The sequence below is a fragment of the Euprymna scolopes genome, chromosome 5 (assembly GCF_053919585.1).
Source record: "Euprymna scolopes isolate OS-2025 chromosome 5, ASM5391958v1, whole genome shotgun sequence".
NCBI classification, from domain to species: domain Eukaryota; kingdom Metazoa; phylum Mollusca; class Cephalopoda; order Sepiida; family Sepiolidae; genus Euprymna; species Euprymna scolopes.
The window spans coordinates 76,976,748-76,990,463 of NC_136486.1; positions in this window are offsets into that span (position 1 = coordinate 76,976,748).

Sequence of the window (13,716 nt, forward strand, 5' to 3'; positions counted from 1 at the left end):
ACCTGAGTGTGGTTATTGACTATCCAGAAAAGAAGTGACGTCTTTATATATATATATATATATATATATATATATATATATATATATATATATATATATATATATATATATATATATATATATAAATGTAGATACATATGACAAGTATTTACTCGTAAAATAATTGATGAAAAATAAATCAAGAGGGCGAAAGGAGAGGAGTGCAGAGGCGAAGAGGGATGATGATGATGATGATGATGATGATGATGATGATGATGAGGAGGAGGAGGAGGAGGAGGAGGAGGAGGAGGAGGAGGAGGAGAGAAATTAAGTAAGAAAAAGTTACTTGCCCCTTTGGGTAACTAAACGTTCTTATTCTCTTCACTTTTCTCAAATGAAAATTCTATCATATATATTTAAAATCTATCACTGCGCACATACCATACGCTCATATATATATAAAGAAACTTTGTATGTGTGTGAGAGAGAAAGAGAGAGTTACTTATAGACTCTGAAACGGCTGGTATGATTTTTATGAGATTTCACACAAATGTATTTTATATATATAGGAGTGTTTTTAGATAGGTAATGTATCGGAATGTCTTCGATAAGTATCGATAATCGATAATCGACAAAGTCCGATGAAAGAAGCAACACCTTATACAAGTGCATTTGAGAAGTTTTATTATCACACAAGCAGAAAGGCTCGGCATATAAATCAACAGTAGGTCCTTTGATATGACAGGAGCGCGTTCGAAATGAATGAGCACAATTGAACGATGATACTTGACTTCATCATGTAAAACTTACATTCAAGCCATTATATAAAAATAATTTTATCAAATCAAAAGTAGGTTGTCTACAGTGCAATGGAGATTGCGGGGGGGGGGCATATCAAGCTTCCTCCCCGTGCACCGCGATGGGTCCTCCATAAGAGCAGGAAATCAATCGATTTGATTGAGAAATGGGGGATTTCACCGATTTCGATGAAAATATGTGAAACATTTATTGATCACCATTCAATCCCGGCAACGTCAGGTCTCTCTGCTAGTATATATATTCGCATAATTTTAATTTCTTTAGTTTTTTATGTTGCGTAATATAGACACATCCTCTCATTGAAAAATTCAAATATTTCAAAGATGCATAAAACTTAATGGATAGTCATTAGATAACATTTTTTTATGGAAAATTGCTCCAGACAAGGCATGAAGCTATTTAATGTAAAGAGCTGAAAAATAGTACTTCAGAAAACAGCAACATCGTCAGAAACATCGCTCCTGTAATGTGAAAACTGAAGGACAAAATAAGGGAAGCGAAAGTTACGCGACTGCCAATCAAGCAAGATTCCCTGAATTTCAATTTCGTAATACTGCTTATATTTTATACATTATTTAGATTCAAAATCATGTAATGGATATATATATAAACACATACTTAATTCATTCGTTGACATCTATGATGATGACACGACCATCTACGGCAACACATCAAAGGCTGTAAATGATAAAGTTCTCTCTGATTCTCTCTCCTCTGATCTCGAGCGCGTGGTTCAGTGGGGGAAGATGTGGCTGGTTACCTTTAATGCATCCAAAACAAAATTCCTATCCTTACATCATCAACGCTCTGATCCCCATCTGGCATCAATTGTGATCGATGGTTCTCGTCTGGGTGAGGCCCCGTGTTTTGACAACCTTCTGGGTTTGACCTTTACTCCTGATCTAAAATGGAACACGTACATCAAGTCTGTTGTTGGCAAGAAAGATGGTGGGATCCTTCTACCGCTCCAGAAGATATCCCACTACTGATGCAATTCTCTATCTATATAAAAGCCAAGTACGTCCAAGGATGGAATACTGTTGCCATATCTGGGCAGGAGCTGCTAAAAACAACCTATCCTGCCTTGACAAAGTACAAAATAGACTTCGTGGCTTAGTGGGGGTACCCTTTTCTCTACCCTGCAACCTCTCTCCCACAGAAGAGACGTTGCGAGCCTATCTTTGTTTTATCGTTATTTCCATGGCAGGTGCTCGTCTGAACTCCAATCTCTGGTCCCCTCTCGCCAATCTTTCACGAAAAACATCCGTCTAGCTGAATCCACTGTGAAAAATTTCCCCCACTCTATATCTGTGCCTAAATCAAAACGCGGATTCCATGAACAAAGCTTCTTTCTTAGAACTGCACGCCTGTGGAACTCTGTTCCGTCTGCCTGCTTCCCTCCGGACTACAACTTGGATGTCTTCAAGTCCAATGTTAACAAATTCCTAATGAACCGCCCCTTAAGTAAACACTTCATCAAATCTCCACACTAACGTAATGTAATTGCAATAACCCTTATCCCTGAGTGGCTTCCGGGCCTTGATAAGTGGTGATCACTGTGTAATATATATATATATATATATATATATATATATATATATATATATATATATATATATATAGCGTTTAGTATAATTATAAATGTTCAGTTCGTAACAATGAAATTTAGCCATCTAGTATATATAAAGATGTCAATATATTTGCTTTTAGTATATATATATATATATATATAGGGTGACCCCCCCCCCCAAAAAAAAACGGACCCCAACTCTAATTAGGCCCCGTTTTTCTTGTGTGTTGTCCGGATGAAATGGAACTTTGGTCATAACTAGTTTATTATATTCAAAGCATCACATCAAAACACTAGGGTATTGGCCTTTTTTTCTCCGTTGACTGTAAAATGCTCAGAAAAACAATTGAATGTCCTCTGTTTTTTTTGGGGGGGTCACCCTGTATATATATATATATATATATATATATATATATATATATATATATATATATATATATATATATATAAGCTGAATGTGTGTATGTGTGTGTGTGTGGTCACGAATAGGTTCCTATATGGTTGACTATTTTAAAAAACTGATTACATATAATGATAGAAGATGTATCGAGGATCAGGAATGGGTATGTTTGATCTGGCGAACTGTGGTTTATAAAAAGTGTGGGGTCTGCGTATGCGCCTGGTCCACAAAGTATGGAAATAAAAAATTTACAAATTAAAAAAAAAAGCGTTTACAAGTGTTTTTAATATAGATGTACATAATAATACTTTGATAAGTATGTTGTAACTTAAATAGGGATAGTTTAATAAAATTGCGGGGTCTGCGTTCGCGCCTGGCCTCCATAGAATGGAAATACGCACAAACTTTAATAAAGACTTTTCATATCTATCTGCGTAAGTATACTTTGATAATTATGTTTCAGTTTGAAGAAATATGGTATAATAAAATTATGGGGTGTTCGTTCGCGCCTGACCTCCATAGAATGAAAATATCTCACAAAATTTAACAATGTTTTTTAATATAGATCCACAGAATATTATGATGTGTTTCAGTGTGAACAGGTATGGTATAATAAATTATGGGGTTTATCTATTTTATTTTTACTTTCATCATATTTTGCTTTGGTTTTGATACACCCAAATTCGGAACTATCTCTTTACAGCCCTTCCTTTTCATAATTTATCATACTTTCATAAATCAGAGTCCATTTTCTGTAGGCTGTTTTTTTACCCAAGTCAACGACGGGTACTTTTGCTAGTAAAATATAAAGCTGAACGTCTGTGCGTGTGTCTGGTCACGAATAGGCTCCTATAGACTATTATAGAAAACTGATATAATGATAGAAGATGTATCAAGACACAGGAATGGCATAATGATGATTCATTAAAATTGTGGGGTCTGCGTACGCGTCTGGTCCACAAAGTATGGAAATAAAAAATTTAAAAAAAAAACATTTACAAGTGTTTTTGATATAGATGTACATAATAATACTTTAATAAGTATGTTTTAACTTAAATAGGGATGGTATAATAAAATAGTGGGGTCTGCGTTCGCGCCTGGCTTCCATAGAATGGAAATAGGACCAAACTTTAATAAAGACTTTTCATATCTATCTGCGTAAGTATACTTTGATAATTATGTTTCAGTTTGAAGAAATATGGTATAATAAAATTATGGGGTGTTGGTTCGCGCCTGACCTCCATAGACTGAAAATATGTCACAAATATTTAACAATGTTTTTTTTAATATAGATCCACAGAATATTGTGATAAGTGTTTCAGTGTTAACAGGTATGGTATAATAAATTATGGGGTTTATCTATTTTATTTTTACTTTCATCATATTTTGCTTTGGTTTTGATACACCCAAATTCGAAACTATCTCTTTACAACCTTTCTTTTCATCTATAACCTACCATACTTTCATAAATCAGAGTCCATTTTCTGTGGGCTGTTTTCGAACCCAGTCAACGACGGGTACTTTTGCTAGTATATATATATATATATATATATATATATATATATATATATATATATATATATATATATATATATATATATATATATATATACTAATTAAAATTATGAAAATAATATAAAATACTTTATTTGAAGGAAAAAAAAATAACACAAGTATAATATTTAAGAATTAGTATGTGAACCACGGGATTGACACACTAATTCTTAGATGTTTTGTGAATAAAAATGTGCCGAAGTCTCAACTTTTAAAAGATGATCAGTAAAATGAATCAAATTTTCGTCACTCTTATGTTGCCTAATAATATCGATTTATAATATGTTAAGAATCATTGAGCTTTTGCCTTGAAAAGTTAGTCAATAAAAAAAGTAAACACATATACACATGTATATATATATATATATATATATATATATATATATATATATATATACACAGAGAGAGAGAGAGAGAGAGAGAGAAAGGGGGAGAGAGAGAGAAAGAAAGATTCTTTCAATTGGTGAAGTACTCCTTACAATATTACTTTCATAAAAGGCATTTACTTTCACAGCGAGTGAATACATTGCAACTTAGTTTTAGGTGAACTCGCAATCGCAGATTGTTTTCTCATTATCTTCCACTTCCTATTTTAAAAAGAAGAAAACAAACATTAAAACACAAGATTTCTTTCCTTTTTACTAACAATCGTGTGTACTAAATGAAACCCAGATGATTTATTTTAATAGAAAGGACAGAGACAGTCGCAAACCGTTAAGCCCTGGATAAAAGAGCCCTAAAAGATCATACCGAACAATGGGAAACGATTTGTCAATCGATGAATGACTTTTGCAAATAAAACTATTCAAGTGATAAATGGTAACGTCCATGATGTTGGTGCTTTGAGGAACAAATATTTTCATAGCAATGTTATAAAACTACAATATAAACAACGTCCTGCTATCCTGTCCCCTTCAATAATCAAATTCTGCCCAATTTCCACCAAAAACCATCACTGAGCTGTTGTCTCACTGACCAACCTATACTTATTAATCCTTATGTTCGAGTGGCCTTCTGGTCCTTAATAAATTGTGTCCCCCTTGTAACAAAAAAAAAATCTTCCTCGATTTACAGACAAAAGAGTAAGCGAGTAATGGTGACACTGTTGGAAGTCCAATAAATCTTGTCTTCCTCGTTTGTAAATATCACATACTCCTTTGTTTGTGTTCAATAAAATGTCTTCTCTCTATATGTCCACACGTGTCATAATTTTTCTCTTTTCTATTTGCAACTCGCAAAAGGCACTGAATTGCATTTGTTATTACAACCAGACCGCGTATAACTAGCAAATGTGAAGATGTCAGAAACTGTTTTTTTCTTCTGATTGTCGATATGAGACTATAATTAAATTTGACAAAGAAAAATCGAGAAAAATTTATACGACTTTTAAGTTCGAACGAAGGCCATTACAATTTCGATTAACCAATAAGACATAATATTATCGAAATAAATGACAAAAAGGTGTGTCAATATAATGTGAGAAATATCTTGCATAGATAGATTTGCCTTAGCACATCAGACATAGAACTACAAAAAAAATATCTTGCATGACAAGATACACAAAAGACAGTGTAATTTTTTCAATATAAAAATCTAAGTGTATATTTTTTAAACTATTTTAAAGACAGTCAAAATGTGTTTCATGAATTGAAAATTAATTTAATTCAAGTCTGATGTAAATAAATTCATATTGTGTAGCCCACATATATAGTATGGCTCTATTCAAGTTCCACCACGACTGATTTTTGTTTGGACATCTATCTAACACTTAACCTTATTATTTCATGGTTTTGTTTTGGTAATTAATTATACAGAGAAATGACGATGAAATTTAATTTTTACGGTATTTTTGTTTGTTGGAGAAAAAAATTTAGTTATTTCATTTCATTATTAACATATTCATAACAAGTACAGATTAGTTAACAATTAAAGCACGCTTATTATTAGTTGTTGTTATCCGCAGTCGAGTAGTTTTTTTTTTTCTTTCTTGCTAGGGTGTACAGTCGACTTGCTAATTTCGTTTTTCTAAGATTTGCGTTCAGTTTCATTTTTTATATCCGTTCGGAGCTGCCATCTTCCGTACGACTTTTGTTAACATTGCCACAAACACTCATTCATATATATGTATATATATATATATATATATATATATATATATATATATATATATATATATATATATATATATATGGCAATCTTGAGAGGAGGAGTCGGGAAGATAGCGGCCGTGAACGGATGTGAAAAATGGAACGGAACGCAATTTTAGCGAAACGAAATTAACGAGTTAACTGTATAGCCTAACAACAACAACAACAACAACAACAACAAAAACAACAACAACAACAACAACAAAAACAACAACAACAACAACAACAAAAAACAACTCGATTGTTGATAACACAAACGTGTTTTTATGTTTAACTACTCTGTATGTTGATAATGAAATGAAATAATTAATATATATATATATATATATATATATATATATATATATATATATATATATACTAGCTTGCTCAAATTGGCGCAATGGAAAAAGTTCCAAAATGAGAAAATGTATGTTTCTTATAGGTTTAATTTCCCATTTAGTATGAGTACACGGGTTTTGTTGTTCCATTTCCTTAGCTGATATAGAGATTTTCTGATTCGGTGACTCTTGAATACGTAACATAAATTGTCCATGTGAAAAAAACAGTCAGTGCGTAACTGTAAGCCACACAATTGTAAAGATTGTTCCCTGAGCTTTGTTGCTGGTTATTGCAAACGACAATGAAATTGGAAAGTGCAATTTCACAAAGTGCAATGGTGTATCTGTTGGAATCATATGAATGCGTGGAATGAAGATATATTCATCTGTGAAAGCTTATGTTAATATTGTTCTTTCTATGATATTGTGTGTTAATTTTTTTTTTACTGCAAGCCATGTGCCTTTGCCAAGCTTGGAATGGTTTATATTTCACAACATGATAATTAGTACACCAATTTCAGTTGCATTATATGCGGTGGCTTCTCTAGCAAATCTAGCTGTTGGATAATTAACCACTTTATCTGCTTCCACAACTGTGTCGATAGATTTGTATGTAACTACCTCACTTGGAATCTTGCGTTGAATAATAGCGTTAAGTTTATGGGCGTCATTGTATTGAGCTTCAAGAATAGCTGATTCACTCACCCAAGTGAAATTCGTATAATTAATTTGAACCCTTTTTAACCAACTCTTCTTTTGATGTTATGAAATTACAGAAGCTAGAGTTAAATAATTTCGCCCTTAACTCGGATTAGCAAGCACTTTTACGTATCCAATTTCCCATAAAAAAATTATGTGTGGATCGAGCAGTCTGCAACTGGACACGCATATTTGGAGTTAAGTTTAATGTCTTCACATAGCACCCAAAAGTAGAATATTTGAGATAAGCATTTATTTCATATGCTGGTGTTGATTGAGGAATTGCAGGTAACATTTGTATGAAATCTCCTGCAAGCAAATGGTCTGACATTACCATGCTAAGCTTGCAGGGACCGACCAAGAGCTTCAAGCGATTTTTTGTGGGCATTCATCGAAAACAATAAGTTTACATTTTTGCAATATTTTCCCTATACTGGATGTTTTGGAGATGCTGAACATGAGATTTTTGAAAAACTGAATGTTTAATAGTAGTTATAAAGTAGAATAAGTAGTTCTACTCGGTAGCAATGTCGCAGGTATTCTGCTTGCAGGCTATGTCATTTTGTCACCGAATAGCTGCCAAAATAAATTTAAATAGAAATGTTTTACCAGTTACAGGTGCTGTTCAAGGTAAGTAAGTTAGGTGATTAAAATAGGATGAGGGATTAGGGATGAACAGATAGAGAGGAAGATATATAGATAGAAAAGAGAAAGTGAGAGAGAAATAGAGATAGAAAGAGATAGAGGGATTGAGAGGGAAGAGTTAGAAATAGAAAGGGAGCGAGACAGAGAAAAGGAGAGAAGAGGAGTGAGAAAAGGGAGTTAGAGAGAGAAAGAGGATCAAAGAGACATGGATAGGGTGATAGATTGAGAGAGAGAGAGAGAGAGAGAGAGATGAATGGAGAGAGATATTAAGAAAAAGAGAGAGGGGAGAGAGAAACAAAGGGTGAACTACACTTCACCGTTTTTTTCCTCGATCAGTACAGGAGAATCCTTCGAGACCGAGGCAAATTTTATTTTTGTTACTATCCAGAGTACCCTTTTTTTTTTTGAAAGCTAGAATTTCCACACAATGGAAACCGACCGAGTAATCTGTACTTTCACCTAACAATTTAATAAACAAAAAAAGGGCGGAGTTGTACAACCATCACCCCCTGCGTAATTTCTATACTGATAGGTTTTTAAAAAAAAATTTCACTGGATTATTATTGATTGGACACTAATTAACAAGATTATGAAAAAAAAATCATTATTTCGACATTTGGTGATCAATAAAAACGACATTTTCGGTCACCAAATCAATAAAAACGACATTTTGGTCACCAAATCAATAAAAACGAAAGTAAAAATGACATGAGTTTACCACATTTGTAAGTCAGAAATATTTATTTTGTTTCTTAAAGAAAAAAAAAATAGAATGAACATGATTTTTATTTTTGATTTTGATTTTTTGATTTTTAAGTTTCGAGTTTGTTTGTTTTTTTAACTTTAGTTTTTCGTTGATGAAAAGTGATTTTGTGGGGTCTTTTTAAAATAATTTATTTGTTTTTATGAAAAGTGAGTTTGTGGGTGTTTCTTTACAGTAATTTATCTGTTTTTATGAGGGTGAGGGTTTTTATTTTCAAAACTGAGTTTGTTTTACTGGACACATAGATTCGCAAAAGTTGTCAAAAAACAAATATATACAAATAAATGTTATCAAAGGCAAGATAAGTTACTTTTCTACCTAACTGGATATATTTTTTAGTGTTTTTATTTAATATAAAATGTTTATTCAGCTCGAAAAACATGCAGTGTTTATCGATGTATTATAAAATTAAAAATGACGCCCGACTTTCTCTTTTAGATAAGTTTGGGAAAAGGAATTATTGGTTACAATATGGGTGACCGATTTACCAGAACGTTGTAATTAAAAAGTGAACACCCCTTTCAAATGTCGAAATAATGATTTTTTTTTCATAATCTGGTTAATTAGTGTCCAATCAATAATAATCCAGTGAAAAAAGTTCAAAAAACGTATATAGAAATTACGTAGGGGGTGATGGTTGTACAAGAAGATATTGTAAAATATGACGTCAACAGCCGGACAAAGCCGAGCATTGCAGATGTAAGATACGTTACAACAGAACACCGACCACTCTAATTTTTTTTTTAGTGGTAATCGAGGTCGCTGATAACGAATCTGATAATCAAACACGGGGCAAATTTACCGTTTGCATGGTATTAACCCCTGAACCCACAAACTACCTTCCGCCATTTTACAGCTTCCGCTAACGCTACGCGCGGTAACATAAACGACGGTTGTGGAACGTGCCTTCACGTAGCAAACTGCCTTTTCTGAAGGTGTACGAATCTTTTGTGGAACATTTAAACTTATACAACAAAGAAGAAAAGCACTCCAAGTGGCGGCGGCGGGGGGGGGGTAATGTCGGAAAGACTTTTTTTCTGAATAGAATTTAACAAAACTTTTTTGTTTTCATTGGCGGACAATTTAAAATTCGAAGGAAAAATTGTCTAAAACAAAATATTAAAAACAATACATTACAGTACTTTTGGGGGAATTTTTTTTGTCTTACGTAGTTTTTAATGCGGTTTACAAAAACATAAGCACTAAAAATTTTCATGTTATATTCTTATATTTAGAGTGGTCGGTATTCTGCTGTAATGTATCCAAATATATACCAGATATAATAATAACAAAGCTATGCGAAAGAAATTGCAAAGTAAAATTGCAAATGTAGAAAGAAACATCAATAGAAAAAAAAGCACAAAAAACCTAAAAACCTACTGTAGTGTTATCATAGAACTACTTTCATGCGCGTAACAAGGAAATCATGGCGTATGAATATTGATGTAAACCGCCTAATACATATCGTATTCGACAACATGGCGTAGACCTATACACACGTACCTTCAATCTCTCTTCCTATGTAAATATGTAATAAAGTTCTATATCAAATAAAACCACAACTTGGTTATCAATTACTTATAATAACAAACATAAATTAGCGACATGGTGGCAGTGAAATGGATACCGAACATTTATAACAGTTGAAAAAAAAAAAAAATTCGGCAACAGATACGAGAGGAAAAATACGTTTACAGAAGACAAAACAAGGCATGTAAACCAATTTTCATTAATTTACCATTAATGTGCATTTTATAAAACTTTTCTGTCATTCTTGTATATGCTATAAACACGTGTGAATTTTTGCACAATAGCAGACATTTTGAATTTTTGTCAACTGTTGTTATCGTATGTGTTCTCGTAAACACGTGTGGATTTTCGCACATTGGCAGACATATTGAATTTTCTGTTTATTGAAAAAATACATAGCCGTTAATAATAATGTCTACCAATAATGACATTATTCCGTTTATGGACTGGGAAATGCCAAATCCAGCGGAAACATTTAAACTTTTTAAACAGAGGTTAGAACTATATTTTGCTATAAACAAAATAAAAACCGACCAACAAGTGAATTACATACTGCTAAAGACCGGCAACGAAGGTCTCAAAAAATTTATCACTTGGAAATTAACAGATGAGGAAAAACGTTCTCCCGACACTATTTTTAATAAATTCTTGGAGCATTTAGAACCTAAAGAAAACTTTAGGATTAATAGACTAAAACTTATGTCTTATAAACAAAAACAAAATGAGACAATAGACGACTTCGTCAATAGATGTCGTCAACTTACGTTAAAATGCTCACTAACCGACACTGAACAAGAACAGCGAATTATAGAACTAATTATTGCGAGTACCCCAATTGTCGAATTCCAGAAAGAACTATTACGAAAAGATAATACGCTAACACTGGATGAAACCATCCGAATTGGTAAAACGTATGAGGCAACAAACGCACATATTAAACAGCTTAGAGAGATGTTAAACACCAATAACGGGGAGGACAATAGCGCCAATACTGACATACAAGCAATTAAAAAATATAAACAAAATAGAAAGACAAACAACTGCCTTAATTGCGGAAAAAGTCACGAACGTCGACGTGAAACATGCCCAGCATTTGGTTCCAAATGCAAAACGTGTGGGAAATATAACCACTGGGCGACAGTATGTTTATATAACAGAAGATCAAGGTCAAGATCGCAAAACAGAGACTGTGGAAAACAAAAACCATTAAACATGAACCATACCAAGAAAAAACACTTCATCCAAACTGATATATTATCCAGGAACAACAGCCAGGAACTAAATGAACAATTCGAAAATTTAACTTTTTCCACCATTAACACACCCTCTCAAACACAGAGAGATGAAGCCTTCGCTTATATAAATATAAAATTACCTAATCGAAACGGGACTCACAGACTACGAATTAAAGTCGATACTGGAGCCCAAGGTAATACATTACCAATTTCTACATTCCGTAGAATGTTTCCTGAGAAATTAACTACTGATGGCTGCCCAAAACTAAAAAAACAAAGTAAGGACAAAAAATTAATAGCCTACAATGAAACACCGATAAAGTGCTATGGCAATATCAGTATACCATGCAACTACCAAACCCCTGATTGGCACGAAAGCACCTTCTATATAGTAGATGTGAATGGACCAGCAATTCTAGGATTACCATCACTGGAAATACTGAAAATGGTCACTCTTCACTGCACGGTGAAAGAACAAAATATAGTCAAACCAATCAACAAAATTGAAGACTTGGTACAGATCTATCCAGATCAATTCGACAAAATAGGCTCTATGCCTGGACATGTCAGGTTAACAACGAGCAAAAACGTACAACCTCACATTGACCCACCAAGAAAACCCCCAATTGCCCTAAAGGACAACATAAAACAGGAACTAGACAAAATGGTCAGCAACAAGATCATTAGAAAAGTCACAGAGCCAACAGACTGGGTTTCCAGCCTAGCTTATTCACACAAGAAAGATGGAAGCCTGAGAATCTGTCTAGACCCAAGACGCCTTAACATTGCGCTAAAGAGACCACACCATGCAACCCCTACAGTGGAGGAGCTAACACACCACTTTGCAGGTGCCAAGCTGTTCTCTAAACTTGATGCCAAAGCTGGTTATTGGTTCATACATTTGGATCAGGAATCTCAGCTGCTAACGACATTCCAATCCCTTTTTGGCAGATACTGTTTCCAGAGATTACCATTTGGGTTAAGTGTATCCCAGGACATTTTCCGAATGAAAATAGACCAGATACTCGAACAAGTTGACGGAGCAATTGGAATTACAGACGACATTGTTGTCTACAGTAAAACGGACAAAGAGCATGATAAGATCTTATACAGGCTCATGCAAGTAGCTGCAAAAAATGGTCTTGTGTTTAATTCAGCAAAATGCAAAATAAAATCAAAAAATATATCTTTCTTTGGAATGATATATAGTGAAAATGGTGTTAGCCCAGACCCAGAAAAACTTAAAGACTTACAAGACATGCCATATCCAACATGCAAAAAAGAACTACAAGAATTATTAGGCCTTGTCACATATTTATCACCATTCATACCAAATTTAGCTGACAAGACACATACATTAAGAGGCTTGTTGAAAAAAGACGTACCTTTTCTCTGGGAAGAGCATCACAAGGTATGCTTTGAGATTCTTAAAACAATAATCACCAAAGACTCCACACTAACATACTTCGACACGAATGAAGTACCAATACTGCAAACTGATGCGAGTTTAAAAGGACTTGGAGCAGCATTAATGCAAAACAAAAAACCTATTGCATACGCGTCAAAATCTTTAACAGACGCCAAGCAACGGTATTCGTGCATAGAAAGGGAACTTCTAGCAATTGTATTTGGTGTGCACAGGTATCATGTCTACCTATATGGACGGAAGTTCAAGGTACACACCGACCATAAACCCTTGGTCATGATACTACAGAAACCACTGACCAGTGCACCTCCTAGGCTACAAGGAATGATGACCAAATTACAGGAATACCAGATACAAATAGAATACATACCAGGCAAAGAAATGACTATAGCTGATACACTAAGTCGTCTCCCCAGTACTCAAAACACTGACATGATCGACTTAGATATTCGAGTTGACTTGGTGAGATTCAGGAGCGAACGCCTGAATGAAATAAAAAAGGAAACAAAGTCTGATCCAATGCTCAACCAATTACATGAAACCATAACAACAGGATGGCCAGACTCAATTAAGGAAGTACCACCGACAATTCGGTCATACTGGTCATACAGAGATGAGTTATCTGTCAG